Here is a 16,808-nt window from a genome sequence, read left to right on the forward strand (position 1 = left end):
AAGGAGGTCATTAAGCATTGGCTGACAGATTTCCATAGTCCATCTGATTTGGTTGTGGGCACCAGCAAATCTTCATACAAGAAAAATAAGGAAGCGTCTAAGAAGAAGGTTTAGCAGTTAGCTGAGAAGTGGAGAAAAGAGGCCGAGGAGAAGGTCTGGGTCGAAGCGAAGCATGCTGCGAAGTGGCAAGCTGAATAAGAAGAGCGTGACTTTGAGCGCAGTGGTAAGTCTCCTTCGCCTCAAATAGAGGAGGAAGAGTAGTCAGAGAAGGGTGGCAATGGTGAGGAGGAGTAGGAGAGAACTCCCTTTTGGATCAAACGATACAAGGAGCAAGGAAAGGAAGGGCCGCAAAAGAAATCAAAAGTGACCAAGCTGTTGCTAGATCCAATCACTCTGACTGATGTTGACCTTGATGTGATTGGCGACAAGGTATGCGATACCACCACAGAACTACTACAACAGTTCGAGTAGCAGCAACAATAGGCGTTGAGTACCATTCAGAAGGATTTGCATGAGCTATAGATTCAAAAGAATCAGATTTAGGCAGGCGCAGGGCAGATCAACGCTACATCAACGACTTTGGCACTGGGGACCACTCAAGCAGCAGAGATGGTTCGATCAGTGGATCTCTGGGAAGTCGCGCTACAGATGGATCCTTGAGCGTGGAGGCGGTTGATGACAAGGTAATCATGAGTTATTTGAAGAACATCGACCTAAACCTAGCCACACTCCTGAATGAGTATCTTCAAACGTTGTAGGTATGTGTGACAACAAAGTTCCGGGCACGGGAGCAGCCCATGCTCAGCCTCATTAGTGAGTATTAGGTGAAAAACGAACATATGTTCACTTAGAAGACAAAGGCGTTGAAGGTCAAGGAAACAATCTAGGCACAGAGTGCCCAGATGGCAGCCGCAGTAGTAGAAGCATGTAGAATGGTGCCAGAATTTCATATCTTAGAGGATGCACCATTGGAGGCAAAGATCAGAAAACTTGCTACGGGCATGTGCGACGCCAAGGCAGAAGTGGTTAGGGTTCATTTTGAGCTGAAGTTGAAGATAACTGAACTGGAGTTGAAGTCAAAACCTTCAACCCTGCCAGAGGTAAGGGAACAGCGTGAAGCCGTTGTGAAATATGGAGTCATGTCAGTGGATGCCGCGGTTGGGGACTGCACCGCACTATTTGAGCAAGCCATGGAGGTAGTAACGACTCTGTAGGAGGATACCAACTTGTAGAGATTGAATACAGAAGTCCGTGAGCTCCAATAGCAATATGATGAAGTGAGAGCAATGATGCGCAACATTGTTATAGCACAACGCCTTGCCAAGCTATAGGAGGTGAAGCATCTGCTAACACAGGTGGAAGCAACACATAAGAAAGAAGAAATACTCAAGGCTAGATTGGGGCCTTGGCTGGATGAGGTTTACATTGTCTCCATCAACATTCATGAGAAATTGGAAAACTTGCAGAGTACACAACAAAAAATCAAGCAGGGTAGTGCAAGACTAGCCACAGAGAAGTTGGTGGAGCAGATCAAGCAAGCAGCCACGCAGAGTGCAGCTGAAGTAGCAGTTGTACAAGTGGAGATAGGGGATCTTCGCAGTAAGATCTTCGTGCCAGCAGAGTGACTCGAGGGTGAGTCACGATCTTGGTGTTGGGGGCCTATTGGGATGGGGTCCCCTAGGGTAAATTTTGGGGCAAAAGCCCAAGTTTTGTTGCAAAAATATGTAAAGTCTCCACAAATTTTGGTCGTGGAGCGCGCAGATAATTAAAGAGTCAAAAAGGGTTTTCCCCTCTTTTATGTAAGTTGAGTCAGCTTTTGAAGATCTACCCATTGTCCGCAGACCATGGGAATGTATAAATAGGTGTATCTTAGGATGTCTAAGGCAAGTAATGAAGTTCGTCTATGCGAGAAGTCTAAAGAGTTAGCGAAGAAGAGTAGGAAGAAAGGCTCTACAACTGTTTGCGCAGGGGCCTAGAGTAGAGTCCTCGTTTGAGTGTGCAGACCCCTGCAACTGACCGCGCGGACCCTTGTAGGTGAGCGCACAGGGAAGTTTTGAGTTTGTAAGCTGAACAAAATATTAATAAAGAAGATTGTTGCAGAAATTCCTGAGTTTCGCATATTTACGTATGTTATGAATGAATGTGCATTATGTTGTAATGAATGATGGGTTTATGAAATAATGATGTATTAATGCGTGATTTTACCTAACTCGTATTGTTATATGAATGCAATTAACGTTAACTGTTTACACGAAGATTATCTTGTTGTATGTTGAAGTTATCGAACACTTAAGCTGATCGAGGTAATTACTGGGTTAAGAATAATATTTGGTGTGCTTAAATAGCTGGCTAGTCTGTTGAAGGTCTGCGAAAGGCAGTCGTAGACCTTTGTGGAGGTATAGGGGCTAAATAAAGGGAGTTATATCAATAAGCCTTTAAGGCTTATTGATCTGCGCAAAGATATATTAGGGCACAAAATGACATCACGTTGATCTCTGGGTGCGGAAACTTGGTTCCAGCATCCCACCATATTGCTTCGGGTGAGACTTCAGTTTGTGCTCTGCAGATTGATACTGAAAGGGCCAATAGTGTAGGGATTTTTTTGGTGCAAATAACTCTGAAGCTAGGTCAGGACCCACTAAGCCAACGATCGCCCATGCCGCTCCCACAATACTTCTGTTCTTCCTTTCAGCCACCCCATTCTATTGTGGGTTATGAGGTGCTATCAACTCCCGTCGAATGCCTTCTGATGCACAAAATTGCTTGAACTCATTCAATACATACTCTCCACCATTATCGATTCTAAGAGCTTTAAATTTCCTGCCAATATATTTATCAACAAGTGATTTAAATTCACAAAACTTAGTGAACTTCTGATCTTTCTTCTGCATGAAGAAAATCCAACACTAATGAGAAAAACCACAACAAATATTACAAAATACCTGTGCTTAGCCATGGATGTTGTCGAGAATGGTCTACACACATCTGAGTGAACTCAAGGATCGCTTGTGCTTGACTATCTTTGTCATGAAAGGAAGCTTTGGTGTACTTCCTCAATGTAAACCCTTTGCATGTGTCTCTCTACTCTAGTGTACCCTTGGGAAGCCCCGTAGAAATTTGTTGCAAGATCTTCAAAGCGCCATGATGTAACATCATAGCCTATATCCTCCAACACAGAAATAGAAACCAATCTCTTCTTAAAACCCAAAACATACATAACATCTTGCAAAGTTAGGGGAGAACCAAACTCCCTGTGAAAGGTAACTGTATCGATTCTAGTTGCTCTATACCTCCCATCATCACCCATCTCAATATGCATCTAGATATGCTTCTCCTCTAAGTTATTGAAGAGATATTTGTTACCGGTCATATGGAATGAAGCTCCATTGTCTAGGTACCACACACTACCCATCATCGATGAGACCATACAAACGATGAGGGTAAAATCTAGTTCGAACTATGAAGAAAGAGATTCACCTGCTTCTCCTCCTGAGGGCTTATAACCGACCTTCTTGTGCAGACATTTTGGGGAAAAGTGTCCCAACTCATGACAATGAAATTTTTTTATTTTTGACATGTGCTTATTTTCGCCCTAATAAGAATCTGATTTGGAATGGGATGAATTCCCCTTCCCTTTCTTTGCCTTACCAGCTAAGGCACAATTCTCCTCATCATCATGATTTGATGAGGATCCGTCTTCGGTGTTCCGCCGAATCTCTTCTTATACCAAGTCGAAATATAATTTCTCCCACTCTGGTAGCTTCTCCCTCCCATTAACTGGGTCCTGGTAATTGTGCCAACTCTTGGGAAGTCATAGAAGTGCTAGGCTTACCATATCGTCTTCTGTAACAGTAATACCGAAACTTCCAAGCTCATCCCAACATTGGGTGAACTTGGTCAAGTACTTCATAATTGAGTTTCCCTTCTCCATATTGATATTTCTAAGCTTGTCCTTCAGTTAAAGGTTCCTATGGTCACTGTTATTTTAAAATAGGTCCATCAATGCCTTCCACATTGTAAATGGATTTTCCTTACCATTGAGATTCGAGACAATATGATCTTGAACTCCTTCTAGGATAATCCTTCTTTCCTTTTCCACACACTTTCTCCATTCATCCAGATCTTTAGCATCTTATGCTGGAGGCTTCAGAGTGTAATGATCTTTGAATTCCTTTAGCTCGTTGTCTTCGAACACTACCTCCATCCTGTCCTTCCAATTTATGTAATTTGAGCTTCCCTCTAGGGCATACTCCAGTCTAAAACCGTAGAATGCCATCCTACTGACTCTGAAGTATGAAACTGCAAATTCGATTTCACCTGCACAAAAAAATCATACTCTCCTCTTCTATAATATCTTCAGCTTTGATACCATGTAGATTTTTACTTTTAGATTCAAAATACTTATGTAATATGTTAGAAAAAAAGACTTCAATCTACTCTACTCATCAATAGAAACAAAAATTGATCGATAAAAACACTAATCAAAAAAGGAATAATTTCAATCGCACATAACATAATATTTTCTTGGGGAAAGAAATTGCTCAAAACCCCGATCATATATATTGCATTAACTAGAATACCTGAGAAGAAAATGCAATTCTTGTTCAACCCGAACAATTCCTGCACAAGTACAATCTGTCTCTCTGCTTCACAAACTAGCTCAAGCCAACACTTAGCCAATTATGTTGCCTTCTAAGACCCTAATTCCTTATGAAATTCCTGAGAGAATTAGCCATATTTAATTGGGAAAATACCTCACCATAATTGTGCAATTCATCATAGGCATTCTACTAATTGCATGCACCATCTGTACAGCTTGAAAAATTATACAAATGATAGTACACTGTCCCTGAACTCTAATCTCAACTAGTTCTTCCTCTGAACAGACATGCATGAGTTATTTATGAGTGAATATTCAATTAAATGGTTTGAACTGTTTGAACTAGTTTAACTAACTATAACTCAGTTAGACTGACTCAATTAATTACAACTCAAAAGAAATCAACATGGACCCCTAAAATTTAGGAATCACTCTACATAACCCTAGATAGACTTCCAACTTGAATTTACTGAGCCAACTATGTCAAATTAACTTAGTTAACTATTACAAGTTTCTACGAGAATAGAATTTCAACTTAATACCTAATTTAATTCAAGGACAAATTAAATTATGATTTCTTATTGCTATTTCTAACACAAAGGAAGCTTTCAAGCTTTCATTGTGCAAACCTCTACACTCTGCACAATTTGTTAATAATAAAAAATGGAACGTGCCTAATTACACATAGATAACCATAATAATAAATGAGGCATGTGTACTAACTCCAAAATAGTTAAAACACATTGCAATTAAAAGATCCAAAGAAAAACATTATTTGAAAGCATTAAAATTTAAATTAACGTATCAAAATTAAATCTAATTATCTTATATATTAATTTTGATACATATTTTCCCCAAATTAATTTTTATATATATTTAAAATTTAGACTAATCTATATATTAATTTTTCAATTAAACTTTACATTACATCAAAATAAAAAATTACTACTACACGGTATAACAATATTTCAAAGCATTAAAATATCAAAACTAAAAGCATGATTTGCAAAGCATTAAAATATTAATATTAACACACATTTCCAAAATGAACACAAATGCATATGTGGAGGGTTGTGGAGGAAGGCCATTGTACAGAGGAATCTTTCAAGCCTTCGTTGTGCGGACCTCCGCACTCCATACAATATATTAATAATAAAAAATGAGGCGAGCCTAATTACACAGAAATAACCATAATAATAAATGAGGTGGGTCAAATTGCATGCATACTAACTCCAACAAAGTTAAAACACATTACCATTAAAAAACTCCAAAATAAAAATGCAATATTACAAACTACCACATTCATTATTTGAAAGCATTGAAATTTAACTTAACCTAGCAAAATTAAATCTAATTATTTTATCTTATATATTAATTTTGATATATATTTAAATTTTAAAATAATCTATATATTAAAATTAAACCTATATATTCATTCAAACCTAACCTATATATTCAATATATAGGTTAGGTTTGAATATATAGACTATTTTTTTAATTTTAATACATTAAGTCAAATTATATATATATATATATATATATATATATATATATATATATATATATATATGACTCAATGTATTAAAATTAAAACAATAGTCTTGCATCATTTGTTGGATGCAAATGGACATAGGGTGACAATGCAACAGTAGAATTGAGTGATTTAGAATGCCCATTCATCCGCATCATCACCAGCATCGCTCCTTCATTTCCTTAAAAAAACCCATTAATATGAATTATAAGAGCTGACAACTAGTCATTCGCTTCCACAATCCAAACCAATAAACACATCATCATGCACTTGAATAATTGTCATCTCATTGTTTTATGCAAAGTGTGGAGAGCTTTGATTGTGCAGAGTTTTCTCCGCACTCTGTAAACAAATCGTACATGCTCTATTTGTTTGTGTTGCAACATTGGCTGTCGGCTGCTATTATTTTTATTTGAAATTGGCATTAGGGGAATTTTGAGGTCTAAAATGGGTCTCCTAAGAAAAATGTAGAACCAAAATAAACTTAATAAGAACCAATAGGATTCAGGATGATGATGTCAACCACAGGGGATGATTCACCATTTTTGGAGTAAAAAAGTAAAAAGTTCAAAAAATAATAAAATAATAAAACTACTTTTCCAACTTGTGTTTTCAACTTATTGTAGGTTTTAACCTTGTACAGAAATTACCTGCATACGAATTCTAAAACATAGAAAATAAATAATGTGAGAGCAGAACACATAAAACACATATACACAGAGATTTTCCCCTCGATCCCAAAATTGGGACTACCAGCTTGATTTTTCATTATGTTCCTTTCAATGTTATAATACATATTTATACATGCCAAAGCATCCAATACCATGGACCGAAAACCATCGCGTCCAAAAAACATGTGCGAAAATCATGCACAAAACCATAGGTGGGTCCGCCCAACCTAATATAGGGTCCAAAACCACCCATAAAGTGGGGTTACGGGTGCCCCTCAAACCCCCTGTTAACTATGTGGAAAGAATCTAACACAACCCAACATTCTCCCACTTGTTGTTTTCTTTCCACAAGGGACCATAAGAGAGCTTAGTCATTTTTCCAGCCCTGAAATTCCCATTGTCTCTCTACACCAAGAGAACTTCTCAGAGCTCACAGATTTTTTTAATGCATCTGCAGTATTCTTCAAAGTGTCCACCTTTACTAGCAACACCTTTTTGTCTTCTATCATATCCCTCACAAAGTGATACTGAACATCAATGTGCTTTGTCTTTGAATGATATGCGGGGTTCTTTGCCAAGAAAATTGCACTTTGGCTATCATAGTCTATCCATATAGCTTGTTGTACTAACCCCATACTTGAACACAATCTCTGCAACCAAACTGCTTCCTTGCTTGCATGAGTGGCTTCCATGTATTCTGCCTTTGTAGTTGACAGTGCCACTACAGATTGTTTCTTACTCATCCAACTGACTGCACCTCCAAATAGGTTAAACACATACCCACTTGGAGATCTTCTCTGATCCAGATCTCCATCCCAGTTTGCGTCAAAAAAGCCATGAATATCCAACACTCTGTCCAATCTTGGTCTTCCTTGGTAGCACAAACCATAATCACTAGTGCCACGCAAATACCTGAAAACCTGCTTCATTGTTGTCCAGTGCTCCTTCCCTGGTTTTAACATAAACCTGCTCAATACTCCCACTGCATGTGCAATGTCTGGTCTAGTATAGACCATTGCATACATCAGGCTATCGACTGCACTTGCATATGGAACACGGGACATGTCCTCTTCCTCTTCTTGTGTCTTGAGACACTGTTCAACAGATAACCTCACACCTACAGGAATAGGAACCTTCACTGGTTTACTATCCTGCATATTAAATCTCTGCAATATTGTCTCAACATACTTCCTCTGGTTTAACCAGAGCTTCCTCTTTGCTCGATCTCTTTTAATTTCCATGCCCAAAATATAGTTTGCAGCACCAAGATCTTTCATGTCAAATTTGGAGGACAATTGGGTCTTCAAATCCTGGATAACTTCTTTGTCATTTCCAACCAACAACATATCATCCACATATAAGACCAGATAAATAACACGGTCACCAATTAATTTAAAATACACACAGTGATCTGCTTTGCTTCTGGTGAAGCCAAGTCCCTGTATAAATGTATCAAATTTCTGATACCACATCCTTGGTGACTGTTTTAACCCATATAGAGACTTCTTTAACTTACATACCAGTTCTTTCTTACCCTTCACTGCAAAGCCTTCAGGTTGATTCATGTAGATCTCCTCTTCTAGATCCCCATGAAGAAATGTTGTCTTCACATCCATCTGTTCTACCTCAAAATCAAAAGCAACAGCAACAGATAAAAGTAATCTAATAGAAGTTACCTTGGCAATAGGAGAAAAAATATCACCAAAATCAATTCCCGGCACCTGGGAATAACCTTTTGCTACCAACCGAGCTCTGTATTTCTCCACTTTTCCTTCTTCATTTGTCTTCTTTTTGAACACCCATTTGCTGCCAATGGGTTTCCTTCCAGCCAGCAACTCCACCAGATCCCAAGCCTCATTTTTGTGCAAAGATTCCATTTCATCAACCATGGCCTCTTTCTAGAGTTTTCCATCCTCTGAATCCACTGCTTCCTTCACAGTTCTGGGATCATCATCAGTAACAAACAAAGCAAAATTTGAACAGAAAGTAGATGGACTATACCTTTCTGGCTGCCTTCTTTCTCGAACTGATCTTCTCACAGTTGGAGTTTATGGCTCTTCATCTTCTGATTCCTCCTCTGTTGTAGAGTTTGATTCTTCCTCTTTTAGCTCAAACTCTATCTTCTCAAGTTCCTTTGGTTGGACTTCATGTTTAATAACATCTTTCATCTCTCTGAACACCACATCTCGGCTGTACATAACCTTCCTTATTACTGGGTTCAAAAGCTTATAACCCTTTAAACCATCCTTATACCCAATAAAGATGCACTTTTCAGATTTACTATCCAACTTTGTTCTTTTCTCCTTCGGAACATGTACATATGCATCACATCCAAATACCCTCAGATGTGAAAGAGAGGGTTTCTTACCAGTCCATACCTCTTGTGGAGTCTTATCCTCCAACGCTGATGAAGGTGACCTATTGACCAGGTAACATGCAGTATCCACTGCCTCTGCCCAGAATTCCCGTCCTAACTCGGCACCACTGAGCATGCTTCTTGCCCTTTCCATCAACGTCTTGTTCATTCTTTCTACAACTCCATTTTGCTGAGGTGTATATGGAGTAGTCTTCTACCGTGCTATATCACACTTCTTGCAGAATTCTTCAAATTCCTTACTGCAAAACTCTTCACCATTATTTGTCCTCAGCACCTTATCTTCTTCTCTATTTGGTTTTCCACTAGAGCCTTAAATTCTTTAAACCTATCAAAGACTTCATGTTTCTTCTTAAGGAAATATATCCATGTATTCCTTGAGAATTCATCTATAAATGATACATAGTGCATAGACTTACCCAGTGATGGAACCTTCACAGGTCCAAACACATCACTGTGCACAAGCTCTAATATATGTTTTTCCCTCTTACCACCAAAGGGGAAACTCACCCGATTCTGCTTCCCGTATACAAAATTTTCACAGGAATCAAAATCTAGAGAGCTATTACTCTTACCTTCTACCATACCTTTACCGTGAAGTATTCAAAGGGCCTTCTCTCCAATATGTCCAAGCCTTTGATGCCACAACATGGTCTTTTCGCCAGAGACCACTATATTTTCTGCTCCACTTTCAAGAACCACAAAACTGTTGCACCCATCAACAACAATGCTACCTTGCAGCTTGTACAGAGTTCCAATCCGAACTCCCCGCATCAATACCAGTGCTCCCCGAACCATCTTGCAGGTATCCTTCTCGAACACTGTTTTTACACCTGCATCATCCAACTTACTAACAGAAATTAGATTTCTGGCTAATGCAGAAATATGCAGAACACCCGGAAGTGTTCTAACCCTTCCACCTTGCTGCTTCAACTTTACTTTTCCACAACAAATGATTCTAGCCTTCCTATCATCCCCCAAGAAGACATCACCACCATCATATTTCTCATACTCACAGAACCACTCTCTATGGGGAGTGAAGTGAAAGGATGCACCCGAGTCAATCAACCATGCCTCATGATCTACATGTGTACTTGAAGAAGCCAAGTACACATCCCCACCTTCATCTAAGGTGGTTTTCGCCTCTACAGAAGGAGCCTCATCAGATCCCTTTCCTTTGTCAGGAGCTTTAGATTCACAGTCCCTTTTGAAGTGGCCTTCCTTTCCGCATTTCGAGCATACCACCTTTACAAGTTTTCCTAGAGGTTTAGATCTCCCTCTAGATTTAGATCTCCCACTCTATGACTTATTTTTTTTTATGTTCTGGGACCATCCTCGTATAGACAAGGCATCACCATTTTGGCTCTCCATATTTTTCCTTCTCATCTCCTTCGTTAGCAAGGCTGAGACTATTTCATCAAACTGCAAGGCAGTTGCATTGCTACCTATTGCAATAACCAGACTATCCCATGAATCTGGTAGAGAACACAACAAACTGATGTACTTATCTTCATCTGAAATTTTAATATCAACAGATGCTAACTGACTTGCCACAATATTAAATGCATTTAGATTCTCTGTCACCGAGTCTCCATCTTTCATCCTCAGGTTATATAGCTTTTTCCATAGGAACAGTTTATTCACCAGAGACTTAGAATGGTACAAAGTCCCTAACTTGTCCCACAAAGCCTTTGCTGTAGCTTCCCCTGATACATTCAACAATACTGAATCTGAGACACACAATCGCATTGTGCTCTTTACCTTTCGATCCAACTTCTTCCATTCTTCATCGGACACTCCCATTGGTTTAGTACCTGGATCTACCACGATCCACTGATCTTTATCCACCAATAGATCCTCCATCTTGAGTTTCCACAACTCAAAACTCTGACCATTAAATTTCTCGATCTCTATCTTTCCAATGCTCGCCATCTTCTTTCACCACCAGAATCGATCTCGCAAATATCCCACTGAACAGGGTCTACATAGGCCCGAGCGAAACCCCTCAGCAACAAAGGCATCCCCTTGAAGCCAAATCTGCTCTGATACCAAATGTAGGTTTTAACCCCATACAAAAATTACTTGCATACGAATTCTAAAACACAGAAAATAAATAATGTGAGAGTAGAACACATAAAACACATATAGACAGATATTTTCCCCTGGATCCCAAAACCAGGACTACCAACTTGATTTTTCATTATGTTCCTTTCAATGTTATAATACATATTTATATATGCTGAAGCATCCAATACCATGGACCGAAAACCGTCACGTCCAATACCATGGACTGAAAACCATTGCGTCCAAAAAACATGTTCGAAAATCATGCACAAAACCATAGGTGGGTCCGCCCAACCTAACATAGGGTCCAAAACCAAAATTTTCCGGGGTGATGCCCCGAACCCCATAAAGTGGGGTTACGGGTGCCCCTCAAACCCCCTGTTAACTACGTGGAAATAATATAACACAACCCAACACTTATCTCCATATCGTTTTACTCAAATTTTGAGTGGAAGTACTAGTTGGATGCAAAATTTGATTCTTCATCCAAGGAGTTCCCATGTTTCATACTTTCAATGGATCCTATTACACAAAAAATGAGAAACACATGAAAAAACGTGATTGGAATAACATTTTCCATGTATTCCTCATTATTCATGTAGCAAGGTTCATCGAAAGTATGTAACATGGGTACTCCTTGGATGAGGAATCAAATTCTCCATCCAGCGAGTGTTGTTGCTCAAAATTTGAGTAAACCCATAGGGAGATAAGTTGCAAATACGAGTTGAAAATTAGTTTTTTCTTTTTTCCCTCTAAAATTTGATGATGTAATCTAATCTTATTTTATTATCTCCACTATTATTTTATAATTTCCTTTGGAGGCCCATTTTAGACCCCGAAATTCCCATAATGAACATGAATATCTGAAGACTTTATCACTTTGAAACATTAAACTCATGTAACTGAAAACGAACTGTTGACTCATCAATAATTTTATGACCAATTAAGAAATGACTAACATCCTTCATAAAAACTCCAATCAGTCTTTATGTCAATCTAATTACTCTTGATAACTATAACATTGAGAAATTATTAGTAGCAGTCGATGGGTCAATGCTGAAGCAAGAACAAATAGAGCACATGTGAATCCGCACAATGAAAGCTCTATGCATTTTGCAATGTACCATGAAATTCCATGGCATGCCATTTGTGATTCAGTAGTTTGGAATGGAATATTCATGTGGGTAACATGCGTATGTACATATTTCACATTGTATCGAGTTCTTTCTCTGTTGCTGCACAGAACTATGATTTGCATTTTCATTTTTGACTATGATTGATGTGCAGAGGTGACAATAGCAAAATTTATCCAGAGGTGGCTTTCATTATGCAAAGTGTGGATGTGCAAAGGAAGCGTGTGTGGAAATGAGAGCTGTGTGAAGGTGGACTTCAATGTGCGGAGTGTATATGTGCAAAGGAAGGAATAACGAAAAATTATGGAGACAATTTCAGAAATGAAGCATTCTTGGAAAATGACAAAATGTAGACTCCACATTATCTTAATCAATTAATTAGGAGTAGAGGTTACGAATATGTTGTGCAGAGGTGGATTTCATTGTGCAGAGTGTAGATGTGTGAAGGCGGGAATAATGACAGATTGCATAGACGATTGAGAAAATGGATCATTCTTGAAAAATGACAAAACACAGACCCCATATTGCCTTTATTAATTAATTAGCAGTAGAGGTAGGGACTATGTTGCAGGGACTATCCCTCTCTTAACATTGACATCGAGAGATTGACCTAGTCCCTTCATTTTTGTTGAATTCTATATAAAAAGTTTCCATCTACTGGATTACTTGGGTAACTAGCCATTTTATCGGTCAGTTATCTAGGATACCTTTTCATGTACATGGTTCAACAACCAACTCACATTGTATATCTCACATTCCACCCCTCAAACCAATATACCAATACACCTACCAACATAAGTTCTTTTAATAATCACCAAGCAATTCCATCGTAGACTCTCTTCTCCAACAATACTACTCTTTCTTCTTTGTTGACATTGTTTTCGTAGATGAACGTTATGCCTGGCATCATCTCCATCTTAAAATCCTCCATTCATACCATGCATAAATTCAAATTTCAGCCATCACTGCATGAAATTAAGGAGCTTCACATCACATCAATATTTCACGCATAAGTCAACCACAATGAAAACAAGTCCTCGTCACACAATCAACGCACTTGCTGCTCCAATACAACTGTGTCCCTACACCTTTCTTCATCTGGTAATTTTGTTGCAGCGGCCAACCATTTCAAACTTGTCTGGTGAGAGCCATTTCTGTAGTTCAAAAAGTTACACAGCCTCCTTCACCACCATTTTCCTCTTTGAAGGAAACTCCAATTGCAGCTCATTTCAGCATGGGAAACATCCCTTGCCTCTTCAACCATTTTTCTTGCTTCATCAAATGCTTGCTTGGAAAGAGAAACGAGCGTCCTCACTTCTATTTTTTCTTGGAACAACTCTACTTTGCACATTTTTAATTCACCGCCACTAATTCTTCTTCAGCTCGATCTTCTCTTTTAATAGCCTCATCATCTATGGAAACTCTTTCTGTGAATTTTGGTTCTTATACTCACTGGGTTCTAAAGACACTTAGAGAAGTGGCGGTGTCTAAAAATACCATTGTTTGATCTTACTAGTCAGTAAAGATAATTTTATTATTGATTTTTCTAGCCTTTAAATACACTACATCGGAGATGAATACCATCAAAAAAACCATGGATACCCATAAAATTGGAGCCCAAAAGCACAACTAACTTGACCCAGTAAAGTTTACTCAAATAACCCTAACAACTTTAACTTAACTATTATTATGTCAACACTTAGTTCAAACATCACACTAACTATTTAGGCAATCCTTTATGTAGCTATTTTTACACCAACATTGCATTAAATTTCATTGACCACTCACAACTATGGTTATGTCATGCAAAATTTAGCTTGGGAACATTCAATTCAATGAGATTTTGGCAATTGCAATGGATCACTTAAGTGAAGTAATAAAGTCAAAGGAATTTCATGGGCTTAGATTTGGAGAAATCTCTATTTTACCTCAGTCACCTCTTCCAAAAAAAGAAATCTATAAATAAAAGCTTTCTCTATACCATGTAATACGTTGAAGTGTATGTTTAAGATGCACAAATTTACTCAAATATTGTAAACCCCCTTACATCATAAATTGTTCACTCGACACATCTATCTACCATAACTCATTGTACACGAAGGAATGATGCCCCAGTCATTTCAAGATTATTCAAAAAAATCTAAAAGAAGAAATAACTCCATTAAAGAGAGAGCTTGGAGGTTGGTGTCTTTACTCTATAAAGGTGAAGGAGGATAGTTATATTAATGCATATGATGGTTTTATATTGAACAAAGCATGGCTCCCAGTGCTTCATAACAAGTAGAGTTGCCATGTTGGTTTATGTTAGGTTTCTCCTTATGTTTATCTTTTCATATTATTAGCTTGTCTTATATTTAGTGTGTTATTGGCTCGTTTACTTTTTATTATTTTATTTTATTTATTTAATATTGTTTTAATAATTTATTGTGTTTTTAGATACATAATATCATTAATTTGATAACATATAAATAAAATTATATTTGTTTTTTTATAATTATTATGATAATGGTTAATATTCAATAAGATCAAAATAGTTTATCAAACTTTAAAATAAATATTATTTAAAATATTTTAAATTTTTATTTATATATAAAAAAAATATAAAAAAACCAAAAAAACACCCTCTACATATATAATTTTTTTTAATATATCTTTTTTTGTTTTATCTATATATCTATATATAATTTTCTTTTTATTTTTTTAATTTCAATTACTTGTAATTTCATATAATTTTTATATTTTAATTACTTGTACTTTCATATTTTTGGATTTTTAATTATGTGTATATATTATTTTCTTTTAGTTATTACTTAATTTTTTTTTTTTTATTCAATCATTATATTTTTAATATTTCTTTAATTTTTTTAATTTTTTTTATTTGAATTGTTATTAGTCCCTGCCTGGGACTATTAGCGATTGATCGATCGCTGACTGAGTAGTTTGACTGTTATATTTTTGGTATATTGGCATTTTAACTTAAGTTTATGCAAATTTTTGGTGCGGAAAATAATTGGGGTCTTATTATCGACTTCGAGTTGTTCGATGCAAAGGACGGTTGATATGCCACGCAAGTTGGTTTGTCGTAGGACTCACCGTACACGCTCTGGTCTACTCCACAGTCCACCCGCTTAGCAGTCCTGAATATGGCAGTATCCCCCCACTCAGCCCGAAAATCATAAGCTTGTGGATGAAGCTGAAGAATCTCGATGCTCATTACCGAAGGATCACCGTGGTCGGTGCTGTGAAAGCAGACAGTGGTAGCAGTGTCCAAGACAAAAACTGAAGCTTCGACATATGCCTGGTCGTCGTTCATGCTCCAGCTTGGCTTTAAAGAATAAACCTGTGTTCCTTCAATGGAGACGTCAAAGAGCGGCTCGCGGTCGGCCAAAACGTCCTCGTTGAGGCCAAAGAACATTCTAACAGAATAATGGCCGTTCGGTAGACGAGTGACGTTGTAGCAGTTCTCAGGACCATCCGAGAGCTTAAAGAAACAGAGTTTCTTGAGCTGAGGAGCGATGTAGCTCGTGGTGGTGGCGTTTGCGGACGAGCCGCCTGTGTAACCGTAGTCTTTTACCCAAAGCATATTCGTCTTGGGGGTATGTGTGTTCTCCCATGAACCGTAGCTGATCCGGATGGCCAACGACTCTGCAAAACCAAAAATGTTGTTATACTCTTCTTTTGACTACTTTGAGAAGTAGAATTTAATCAAAATATGATTTGAATTGTCAAATCTTGAAGCTATCGGCTTCTGAAGTTGAAATTTGAAAACCTTCAAAATATTCTGGAATTTTAACTTAACTGAGATCATGTGGCTTTGAGCTTACCTGCATTCTGTGAAAATGTTGTGTAAATGCTCGTCCACACACAAATACACGCCACTGCGGTCAATCTAAAGCCAACCTTGACTGTTTCCTTCGCCATTTTTCAGTAACGGAACTCGATCACGAAGCATCTTACGCATGATTAGGATATGGTTCCTTAACAGAGAGCCTAAACTTCATCAGAAATGGAGACATAACGTCAATGAGAACTGCAAAACTCCAAGACGATATCCATGATCTCCACAGGCTGGAATCATGAGGCGTCTTCAGGGGCTCCACAGTAGTCCAAGAATCGCAAGATATTGCAATGATGGCGTTTTCCTGCCCTTTTACAGTCATACAGCGGTAATGTTTGTTGGTTCCCGTGGATCTGTGTTCCCACGCCGATCACGCATTCGAATCTCATCGCTCGATGTAGTCAACGCCCAAACATTTATGAGAGCTGAAGTGATCGATCTTTAAATGCGAACAATTCGGACGAGAAAATTATTTAGTAGTCCAAAAAGCTCAAAGAAATCTTCAACTCGATAAATTAAGGGCGAAATCATGGCGGGATGTAAGGGAATTAGATTTAATCGTTGCAAGCACGTCTCCATTTCTGTCAACGCTTGCGT

At 38.0% G+C, this 16,808-nt stretch overlaps 1 pseudogene; it reads right to left on the reverse strand.

Annotated features, from left to right (window-relative positions):
• Window positions 1–2,773: 2,773 nt before the first annotated feature.
• LOC149169001 (receptor-like protein 4 pseudogene) lies at window positions 2,774–16,294 on the reverse strand (annotated as a pseudogene).
• Between the last annotated feature and the right edge of the window lie 514 nt (window positions 16,295–16,808).

Source organism: Pinus tabuliformis, chromosome 4_2, assembly GCF_031772625.1.
Source record: "Pinus tabuliformis cultivar Carrire ecotype Pingquan chromosome 4_2, CPIR1, whole genome shotgun sequence".
Taxonomy (NCBI): domain Eukaryota; kingdom Viridiplantae; phylum Streptophyta; class Pinopsida; order Pinales; family Pinaceae; genus Pinus; species Pinus tabuliformis.